We start from the raw sequence: 12,005 nt of genomic DNA, 5'->3' as shown, positions 1-12,005 counted from the left end.
CAGTTGGATTAAATCATTAGCAAACTTCTGAAAGCCTAGAGAATATCGTGACAGTACCCAAACTCTAAGAAAGCAGAAACTTAATAATGCCTGTCTTTCAAAGTGAAAAAAAAGCCAGCAAAAATGATTATATGGTCCTATTAGAAGTTTAGAATTGTCAGTCCACCAGTTTATTAAACTTAATTTTTTTATTGTCTCATTCTTCTTCTATGAAAAAGGTAGGCAGATTTTTTTTCTAAAAAATAAACATTTTACATTACTTAAAAGAGAAAAAGTTAAGTTATATAAAAACCTATCGAGAAGGCCAAATGGTAAGGTAAAACAAGAAATTGTGCCAAAGCTCTGATCCCCAGCTCTGCCAGTGATTGAAGTAAAGATAACACTACTACCAGCTCAGGATAAATGACAATAATATGCTATAAACTTTGAGCTCTGTAGAAGAAAGCAATTTCAGATCCAGCCACAAAGAATAAAATATTATTTTTTAAAAGGGAGATGTATGTGAATTACAGGAGAAGAATTAAAAAATAATCTTAACTCGAATTGGTCAAACATAATATGCAATTCTACTTGTCAGTGAAATTTGAGTCATACTACTATATTGTACCCAGTGGTCATAACACACTCTTCTACAACCCACAATAACCCCCAGGTATTGAATATAGTCGACATAGTGACTTCACAACCCATGTCACAAAGGGAAAAAAATGTCCTATAGCTCTGAGACAATCCACAAAGATGTCAGAAAAATCTTAGAGAACCTATCCACCCCGTCAGAGAGGTAGGATTTACAGTTAGGAACACCTGCTCCCCTCTCCCTATCACTACTAAAATGAAAAAGCAAATAAAAGACTGAGTGTCAGAAAGGTAGAAGAAAAAAAAGAACAAAAAAGCTTCCAAGGTTATAATAAAGGGAGTTTTCTTCACCTGGTTAATAAAAAAGAATACCCTGCCAAGTTTCTACTGCTCATTTTATCATTTAATTTCACACAAAGCAGACCTTAACTTTGCATAAATTCCATAATCTCTAGCCTACAGCTGTAAAAAATAGGACCCCCTGCCAAACATCAGCCCAGAAAAGTTGGATCTGCCTGAGTGTCAGCATGAACAACACAGTTGAAGGTTAATATTTAATCTGGCCTCTTCTCTGATCCCTAAAATCATGTGGATAAGGTGAAGCTACTTTTAAATTGCTGAAAGCAAGATTTCACTCACAATGAAACAGAAGTTCTGTTGGAAGAAGGGGAAATGAGGAAGCCATGAAAAATCTGTTGAAGGCTGAATAAATTTTTGTACTAGCAACATATTAAAAGGCCAACTGACTTGCGAGCATAAAGAATCTACTTTAATCTTGCCTTTTCATAGGAACAAGCCCTTCAAAGATTTTACTTCCTGGGTGTTTATGCTGAGCTACCCAGAAACAACCAAAGGAAGAGGGAAGGCCAGATAAAAGACAAGAAGTCAAGGAGATGCCATGCCAGCTAATTTCAACCTCAAATGTTTGATTCGCTGTAAGAAAGTGTCTGAATAGGTTTGTCGTCCTTGTAAATATTTATGTATACTTATCCATTTCTTCACAGAATCTGTTCCCTCATCAATTCTGCAACTTTTCCTGGGTCTCCTGACCAGGAGAGGTTTCCTCACTTCTTTTCTGGAGGGTTTCAACGCCTGACTGTCACTCATATTTGATCACAAAACTACACCGTAGTTAAATCTGTTTAACAATTCTCTGCATCGGAACGACTAGCCCCTTTAACTGAATATTATGCCCCTGTTTCTGCACAATACATGCTCAACACAAACTAGAGCATCGAGAGATGTGGCGTCCAGATCGTGACGTCATCGACATGGCGGCACCGGTCGCTCTGACTTCAGTCCCCCTCAGGAGAAGACCAGTTAGCAACTATCCGCAGATAAGGCACTACTGTGAAAATCCTAGAACCCAGGGGTGAGGCTGAAGCAAGGCCCTGGACCACAGTGACAGAGAAGGCGCGCTGGAAAGGAAAGAAGCGGCTCCCCTCTGCCGGCCTCGCCCCTCGCCCTCGCCCACCTGAGACCTATTTCCTAGGCCTGTGGTTTCTCCAGCGAGAAAGGGAAAGCCCAAGGAGGACATCCAGCTTCCCCAGTGTTGTGGGGCGTTTCCCAGGAGTTCCTGTGTCACCTCACAGGAATCACTGGGGAAATCTGTGGAGCTGGGCCACCGAATATCAGCCCAGAAATGGAGGAGCGGGAGAATGAGACGTACCGCATCCGGCGTTCGGATCTGGGCGGACTGCATTGCTCCTCCCGGCGGCAACCAAACGGAGATCCCAGCCAGTGGCTCAGGCCATCTGCAGGGCCATGGCTGTAGACCAGTCTGGCCAGGGTGCTTGGTGGACAGTTCAGCCTAGTTCAGGTCACCAGCCACTGAGCCGTGCCTGCACGGAGCCCATTCTACTCCCTGCCTGGGCAAGCCACCAAATTTGAAGCTCCACCTACCGCTGCCTATAGCCTCCAAGCCGACCCCACCAGGAAGTCTGGCAAGAAAACCCAGGCAACTGTGTAGTGCGTCCTACAGCCGTGCTTGCAGCTAGTTACACCCAGAGAGCCCAGGCAACGGATCTGTCCATCCGCAGAGCCAAGACGATGGACCTGTCTGGCTAGGGAGTTGGTGGACAGTTCAGCTGATTCAGGTCACCAGCCAGTGAGCATTACTAGAGGAGAGCCCGTTTTATGACCCCCGAGAGGCAGAAAACCAAATTTGCAGCCCCACCTAACTGCTAAGTATAGGGTTCAGTCCCGTCAGACGAGACAAGGAAGCCTAACCAGAGCATCCCTGGCTGCATGGGAGCTTAGTCTATGGCCCCTCCCAGCAGCAGAGCCCAGCCTAAGCCTGGCGCAATTGCTGAATGCAACCTACAGCCTCTCCCAGGCAGGAAGCATGGCCAGTGGCCATGTCCAATCGTGAAGTATATCCTCAGTCCCACCTGAGGAAGGAACCAGAAAACCCTACCTGACTTCTGTTCCTAGCCACACCCAAGTGCATAATCAGACTGGAAGGCCCTCCTAACCAAAGAGCCTGGCCAATGACTTTGCCCAACAAGGCAGCACAGTCAGCAGTCTACCTCATGTGAAACCCAACCTGCAGCCCTCTCCAACTTCAGAGCACAATATTCATCCCCACCTGATCCCAGAGCAGAGCCTGACAACTAGAACACCCTGGCAGCAGGCCACAGCACACCTGAACACGGAATCCATCCAGTGGCACCATCTAGTCAAGGATCACAACCTGAGACCCCTGAGCAAGGATTGCAGAGCCAAGCCCTATAGCCTTGCCCAGTTGAGGAATCCCACCAGTGGAACCACCCCACCAAGGAACAAAGCCAGCAGCTCTGCCCAACTAGAGGTGATTGCAGAGCCTATCTAGTGGCCCAAAGTGACCACAGAGCATAGCCAGCAGCCTAATTGGATAAATTAGGGAGTCCATGCAGCAACCCTACCTGAAGGCTGAGATCAGCCAGTGGTAACTCCTGACCTAAGAGCATGGGCAGTAGCCTTGCCCAGATAGAGAACCAGATGGGAAACCCCAGCTGCCCAAGGACACTACTAGCTGACCCATCCAGAACCCCAAGCTGGGAGGACTGGTGAAAGACCATCCCTGCCAAAGCAAATCTATAAATCCGGAAGAGGAGACCATTTACTCAAATGCACAGATACATACCAATGCAAGCATTTGACAAAATTTAACATCCATTTATGATTTAAAAAAAAAAATCTCTCAACAAATTGAGTATAAAAGGAATGTACCCCAGGGCACCTGGGTGGCACACTCAGTTAAGCTTCCAACTCTCTGTTTTGGTTCAGGTCATGATCTCAGGGTGGTGAGATGGAGCCCCATGTGGGGCTCCACACTCTGGCCACAGTCTGCTAGAGATTCTCTCTCTCCTTCAGCCCCTTCCCCTGCTTGTGTGTGTGCAGGTGTGTTCTCTCTCTCTCTCAAAATCAGCATACAAAAATCAGTGTGTTCCTATATACTAAGAGCAAATTACCCCCCCCAAAAAATAATAATAATAATAAGGAAAACAATCCCATTTACAATAGGGATCTGCAATTAAAAAAAAGATACTTAAAAATAAATTTAACCAAGGAGGTGAAATATCTGTCCACTGAAATCTATAAGGCTGATGAAAGAAATAGACACAAATAAATGATATGATATGCTGTTTTCATGAATTGAAAGAATTAGTATTGTTAAAATCCATACTACCAAAAGTGATATGCAGATTCAATGAAATCTTGATCAAAACTCCAATGGTAAAAAATAAATAAATAAATGAAAAATTTTTTAAAAATCTTAAAAAGGGGGCACCTGGGTGGCTCAGATGGTTAAGCGTCTGCTGTCAGCTAAGGTCGTGATCCTGGAGTCCTGGGATTGAGCCCCACATCGGGCTCCCTGCTCAGCAGGGAGCCTGCTTCTCTGTTTCCCTCTGACTGCCATTCCCCCTGTTTGTACTCTCTCTCTCTGTCAAATAAATAATTAAATAAATAATATTTAAAAAAATTTCCAATGGCATTTTTCATTAAAATATTAAAAAAATCCTGAAATTCATATGGAACCAAAAAATTCCAAATAGCCTAAGCAATCCTGAGAAAGAAGAACAAAGTCAGAAGCATCACACTTCCTGATTTCAAACTATATTACAAAGCTATAGTAATCAAAACAGTTTAATACTGGCATAAAAACAGACACATAGATCAATGGAACAGAATCAAAAGCCTAGAAATAAACCCATGTGTATATGGTCAACTCATATTTGACAAGGGAACCAAGAATGCTCGATGGAGAAAAGACAGTCTCTTCAGTAAACAGTCCTGGGAAAACTCAATACTCATACGCAAAAGAATGAAATGTAATTCACCATTCACAAAAATTAACTCAAAATGGATTAAATGTAGAACCTGAAACCATAAAACTGCTAGAAGAAAAGATAGGGGAAAAGGTCCTTAACATTGGTCTTGGCATCAATTTTATGGCTAGGACACCCAAAGCACAACCAACAAAAGCAAAAATAAGCAAATGGGACTACATCAAACTAAAAAGCTTCTGCATAGGGGCGCCTGGGTGGCTCAGTCGTTGGGCGTCTGCCTTCAGCTCAGGTCGTGATCCCTGGGGTCCTGGGATCGAGCCCCGCATCGGGCTCCCTGCTCCACGGGAAGCCTGCTTCTTCCTCTCCCGCTCTCCCTGCTTGTGTTCCCTCTCTCGCTGTGTCTCTCTCTGTCAAATAAATAAATAAAATCTTAAAAAAAAAATAAATAAATAAATAAAAATAAATAAAAAGCTTCTGCATAGCAGAAGAAATGATCAACAAAAAGGCAACCTACAGAATGGGAGAAAATATTTGCAAACCACATATCTGATAAGGGGTTAATATCAAAAATGTACAATATACTCATCCAACACAATAGCAAAGAAACAAATAATCCAATTTAAAAATGAGCAAAGCACTTGAATGGACATTTTTCCCAAAAAAGGTATTCAAATGGCCAACAGGTACATGAAAAGGTGCTCAGCATCACTGATCATTAGAGAAATGCAAATCAGAACCACAATAGATATCACCTCACAACTATGAGAATGGCTATCATCAAAAAGAAAAGAGATAAGTGCTGGCAAGGATGCGGAGAAAAGGGACCCCTTATACACTGCTGGTGAGAATATAAATTGGTAGAGCCACTGTGGAAAACAATATGGAGGTTCCTCTAAAAATTCAAATAGAACTACCATATGACCTAGCAATTCCACTTCTGGGCATATATCAAAAACAGGATCTCCAAGAGATATCAATCTGATAGAAACAGAAAAAAGATTGGTGGTTATGGGAGGAGGAAGGGTTAGGGGGAGAATAGAGGACATGGGTGAAGGTGGTCAAAGGGTACAAAATTCCAGTTATAAAATGATTAAGTTCTGGGGTGTAATACATAGCATGGTAACTATAGCTAACAATCCTGTGTTGTATATCTGAGAGCTGCTAAGAGAGTAGATTTTAAAAGTACATACAAAATTTGTAACTATGTGAGGTAAGGATGCTAACTAACCTTATCATGGTAATCATTTTGCAAAATACACAAAGTAAATCATTACACTGTATGCCATAAAATTATACCACATTATATATCAATTGTGTCCCAACCTGGGGAGGAAAAAAGATGCTTCTTCCATCCAATTTTACAATACAAAATGATGAGCCATGCATGAAAAAGTATTCACTTTTTATTTATTCACTAGAGCATAAAGTAGTTTTGGGAAACCTAATCAAATGAACCCCCAAGACAGGAAAGGAGACAGGTCAAAAAACGCAATTAATAATTCTTTAAGAGTAGATTCCATTTCCAATGTGATCTAACATCTGCTCTAATATCCACTCTAAAGATGTTGGGCTAAATACATTTTTAAACCATTTTTTTCTAATTTCCTTTAAAGCATTTAGATGTGTTTCCTCAAACTGAGGAAAAAATACACTCAATTACTGTTCCGATGTTGGTGCTTTGTAGTCTGTCAGCCTTTTGAAATCCCATAATATTTTACTACCTCAGCGGCTTTACAAGTGTCACCTCAGATTTACATTTTCTAGAATATTTTCTGCCTCTTCTTCTGAATTGTTGTGAAATCTTTGCTGTTAGCCTGTTAATTTTAAGGTTAATTAGAGATCACATCTTTCTGAGGGTCTGGCAAAATGCACACGTGTTACCAGGGCAACTAGCCCACAGATTGTTACATGTACATACAGCTTCTTGAGGCTACGGGGGAAGTAAAGAATTCGACCATTCAGCTTCCACAGTTCTAAGCTCAGGTGAGTCTAGTTTGATCTATAGAGTACTAAATAAAGAAACACTGAAAGGAAAATTCTAATAAATTGAGGCTACAATTACAGTAGTTTAATTACACAGTTAAATTTAAAAATATTAATCAGGGCCTTGCAGTAATGGTTGTATAATGTCCGCACTTCCTCATTTATAAATGCATGTGCATGTGTCCTTTGAGGATAGAGACCATGTTGAACCAATTTTGATCTCCAAATCCCTTCCAAAACCAGGCACACAATAAGTACTCACAAGTACACAAAGGGAGACTTCTAAGTAAGGTTTATCTCTAGCAGGATGTACAGGGACTGAGAAGTTAGAAAAAAAGATTTAGCTACAAGATGGTAACAAATCACAGACTGGATGCAGATCACCCAACTCACAGTAAACTCCCAGGGGCCATTTCTAGGGAATGACAACCCAGTCACCTATTTCCTACTTTTGGGCAACATAGTCTTCCCACCCTGAATCATGCAATCTGAATAAGAACTAACTTCATCTCACAGCATTTGGTTGAAGCCTAAATCTGTGACAGAACTCAAAGTCCATCCCAAGGACTTTTCAAATGGAAATGAAGGTAGAAACCTTTGGGGCTTTCACCTCTTTGCAGTGGAAGAGAATGAAATCACCAACTATAGAGAAACAGACATAAGTTGAGAGAAAATTAGTGCTATAGCTTCTGGTTCTGACCATCAGTTACACTCCTGTCCTTCCAATTTCATGAACCAACAAGTTCACCTCTTGGCCCACTTAATCAATTTGAGTTTCTATCACCTGTCCTCAAAACAGCCCTGACTCGGGGGGGGGTGGTGAGCTGGGTCCGCCTCGGCCGCCGCCAGGGAATGATCTGGGCGGCAGCGGGAGGCCCCAGCCAGCGGCCGGGAGCCACTGCTGCGGGTACTAGGAGGAGCTAAGGTTGCCGGTCCCGAGTCGTCCCCCTGTCCGCCCCCCAGGAAGGGTGAGAGGCAGATACGGCTGATGTCAGAAATACACTTTCGGGAAATGGCCTCTAAATCTTGGCTGAATTTTTTAACCTTCCTTTGTGGATCAGCAATTGGATTTGTTTTATGTTCTCAGCTATTTAGTATTTTGTTGGGATAACAGGGTGATACCCAGCCTAATATTCTTCATAATGATCCTCATGCTAGGCACTCAGATGATAATGGACAAAATCATCTAGAAGGACAGATGAACTTCAATGCAGATTCTAGCCAACATAAAGATGAGAACACAGACATCGCTGAAAACTTCTATCGAAAGGTTAAAATTCTTTGCTGGGTTATGACAGGGCCTCAAAATCTAGAGAAAAAGGCCAAACACGTCAAAGCTACATGGGCCCAGCATTGTAATAAAGTGTTGTTTATGAGTTCAGAAGAAAATAAAGACTTCCCTGCTGTGGGATTAAAAACCAGAGAAGGCAGAGACCAACTATACTGGAAAACAAAGCTTTTCAGTATGTTCATGATCATTATTTAGAAGAGGCTGATTGGTTTATGAAAGCAGATGATGATACATATGTTATACCGGATAATTTGACATGGCTACTCTCAAAATACAACCCTGAAGAACCCATTTACTTTGGGAGAAGATTTAAGCCCGATGTAAAGCAGGGCTACATGAGTGGAGAAGAGGGATATGCACTGAGCAAAGAAGCCTTGAAGAGATTTGTTGATGCATTTAAAACAGACAAATGTACACATAGTCCCTCCATCGAAGACTTAGCATTGGGCAAATGCATGGAAATTATAAATGTAGAAGCGGGAGATTCCAGAGATACCATTGGAAAAGAAACTTTTCATCCCTTTGTACCAGAACACCACTTAATCAAGGGTTATCTACCTAGAACCTTTTGGTATTGGAATTATAACTATTATCCTCCTGTAGAGGGTCCTGGTTGCTGTTCTGATCTTGCAGTTTCTTTTCACTATGTTGATCCTACAACTATGTATGAGTTAGAATACCTCATTTATCATCTTCATCCATATGGTTATTTATACAGATATCAACCTGCCTTACTGGAGAATATACTATAAGAAATAAGTCGAGCATACAAAAATGAAGACCCAAAAGTAAAATGAGAACTCTTCAAAGAAAAACATAAATGAAAAGGTAAAATGTCTAGCATTGCAATGAAGAACTTCTACATTTCTGATACAGAACACTGGAATCCCAGTGAGGAATTCTTTCTAAGTAAACATTCCATATTAGTAATCTTTCATATGAATGACTGTAAACTGAAGCTTTAAGTGAGCTGTGAAGTCCGTTAAAATGTGTTTTGATACAGTAATATATATATATATATATATACATATATATATATATATATATATCTGAAAAACTTGTGTTTTTTAAAATGTGGCCAGGCAGAGGGACTAGAAACGAGAGTTTTGTTTTCTATTCTTGACCACATGTATTATTTTCATTGAGAAACTAGAACATATAAATTTTCTAAAACTACACTGTACATATTAATAACACAGATGAAGCTAAATAGATCTGCCTTAAAGAAAATTTTAGAAGGAAACAGTGTTGCTTAATGTTATTTATAAACTCAAGACACGAGCAGTATGATATAAATGAATCAAACCCCCCACCCCCGCACACACTCATACATGCAGGTTTTGTCTAATGAAAATTTCCTGTGACTGTAATTGGCAGTATTTCTTCCAGACAAGATAAAATAAGAATGGCACTTATCCTAAAGTGCATTAATAAAACCACATTTTGAAATTTAAAAAAAAAAAAAGCCTTGACTCACACAATAAGTGATCCCTCCTAACTGAGAAGACCTGGAAATGCTCAGGCTGGAAGAGGGGGTGAGGTGAGGGAGGGGATTTTGTTTGGAAAGATCACCTGTGTTGCTTTATTGGTATATGTTCTTTTTTTTAGTAATACCTTAGTGGAAGCCGGAGAATGTCGATATCCCACCCCCTCTCAAAAGCACATGGATAATTTTCTCATCAGAAGTATCATTTCTATGGGGCACATGGGTGGCTCAGTCAGTTAAGCATCCAACTCTTGGTCTCGGCTCAGGTCACGATCTCTGAGTCGTGAGATTGAGCCCAACATCAGGCTCCATGCTCAGTGGGGAGTCTGCTCTCCCTCTACCCCACCCCACCCCACCCCAAAAAATAAATAAATAAATCTTTAAAAAAAAAAGTATCAGCTTCTAACAAATGAGGCATCTGGGTCAGCTGAGAAAATTATCCTCTATCAACTTTCCCAAGAAAAATAAGATACCATAGAGCAGACTAGAATCCCTGTAGACTAAATTGGCCCAGTTATCCTTCTAAGGCCTCAATAATTAGTTCTCACAAAGACAGTTACTCATCACCAGGGCCTACTTGAGTGAGATCATGGTTCTACTGTACCTTCAAAAAACAGCACTGCCCAATCAGCCTTCACAGCGTGATTCCTCCCTCACCCTCTCCAGCCTGGGTCTGTCACATTCCGTCACTCTTTCCCCAAAGTTAATATATTAACTCTCTATCTGTCAGCACCTCCGTTTTGCCCTGCCCCTCCTCAGGTAACTATGCTATTTTCCAGCTAACTTTGATAATGACAATTGTGCAGCACTGACATACAATAAACAATTAACCCCTCCTGTTTAGAAAAAAAAGAGGTTCAAAGGCAAGATTTTCTGTGCATCACCAGGATACAAAATGCCAAAACTGATTCAGGAACAATCTTTAGATGATGAACATGAAAAGGGGCTAGTCTAACACTTTAATGGTGATATTAAAAAACAAAGTAGGTATTGTTACTATTGGTGGCTAATCAAATGTGTGGGGAAGTGGGATATCAAAATATCATTGCCTCATAATCTTTTGCAGAAATGAGGACTGTGGTATACATCCAAAATTTCTTCCCATTCTTTGTAATATATAAAGTTTTAGTTTTTTCATTTTCTTTTCTTCCTTTTTTTCTTACTCTTTCATCTAAGGTATATTGTTTTGTTTTAGTTAATAATTTAGTCCATGTTATAGAAAATCAAGACAGTACCATGATGAAACTAAAGGAGAAATGCTCTAAGCTAAAGGCACTGGATATGGAATTGGATGCAAAGACCAATGAGATTTTATGTTGTCTTGCTTTTAGAGAGAGGGTACATCAGGTTTTATTTGTTCAAGAGTTTGTAGCATTAAGTTAGGTTGGAGCATTTGGTCATTGCTCGTTGATCTTGTTTGAAAATTTAGAAAATAGAAAAGAGGGTATATTGATGTTGCACAGCTGGGGGGAAACTTGTGGACATTTTTCATGTTTTGGATTCACTAGTACTTTCTAAAGCCATTCTTATGTTTGGAGAGTTTGCCATATTCTGAGTCCATGCCAGAAACTCATTTCCCCAGTAGTCCCTGCAGTCAGAGTCCAGGCATACAATTTGTCTATGACACTCAGAATCACTACTGCAAATCTTCAGTTCAAATGCCGTGTGCAGAAACAGGCATCTCATACGATCTGTTCCAGTAAGGTGAGAGCAGCTCTACCCAGCTGCAGAAATAACACTGACAGAGGTTCAGTGATATACTTTACAGTTCCTATCACTGGTGGTAGCCACGAGATCTCTAAGAGAACAGCCCTGTAGTATGTAGTATGATATGAGCATTGTTTTCATCTGTGTGGCATCCAAGTCTGATTCTCTGTCTCTCCAAGATATTCTGTGAACTACCTAATATCTTTAATAAATTACTTTTTCTACTTAAATTAGCTATATGTCCTTACCTAGGATCCCAAGAATACAGAGCCTAAGGCAAAAGCTGATATACTACTAATTTATTATTTGTGCTCTTATGAAGTCAGCACAATTGCAACTTTTCAGCTTATTAAAAAAAAGAGACTAAAAAAATGTTAGCAGTGGGTTTTTTTTTATTTGTGTTGTGGAGCTGTGGTAAATTTTTTTTTTCTAGTTTCTTCTTGATACTCTTCAAGTTATTCTTCATTTCTTTGGTATTAAACATGGATTTCTTTCATAATCTTAACGACAAATATTTCCAAACGTTAAAATGAAAGGAAAGCAAGTCCCTGAGATCTGTAATAAGGGAAGGGCAGAATATAACCAATCTCAGATGACAACTCATTCTGTGGATTAACAGTAGAAAAGCTATGAGCAATTTGCCAGCAACTGAATGAGTGAATGAATAAGAAAATAGACAAATGAATGGATG

The 12,005-nt window shown here is 40.5% G+C and overlaps 1 pseudogene; it reads left to right on the top strand.

The window, feature by feature from the left end:
- Positions 1-7,818: 7,818 nt before the first annotated feature.
- Positions 7,819-8,918, top strand: LOC113920804 (annotated as a pseudogene).
- Positions 8,919-12,005: the final 3,087 nt, after the last annotated feature.

The sequence above is a fragment of the Zalophus californianus genome, chromosome 3, assembly GCF_009762305.2.
Source record: "Zalophus californianus isolate mZalCal1 chromosome 3, mZalCal1.pri.v2, whole genome shotgun sequence".
Classification (NCBI taxonomy): domain Eukaryota; kingdom Metazoa; phylum Chordata; class Mammalia; order Carnivora; family Otariidae; genus Zalophus; species Zalophus californianus.
The sequence above is the reverse complement of the archived record's forward strand: the minus strand, read 5'-3'. Positions and strand labels throughout refer to the sequence as shown.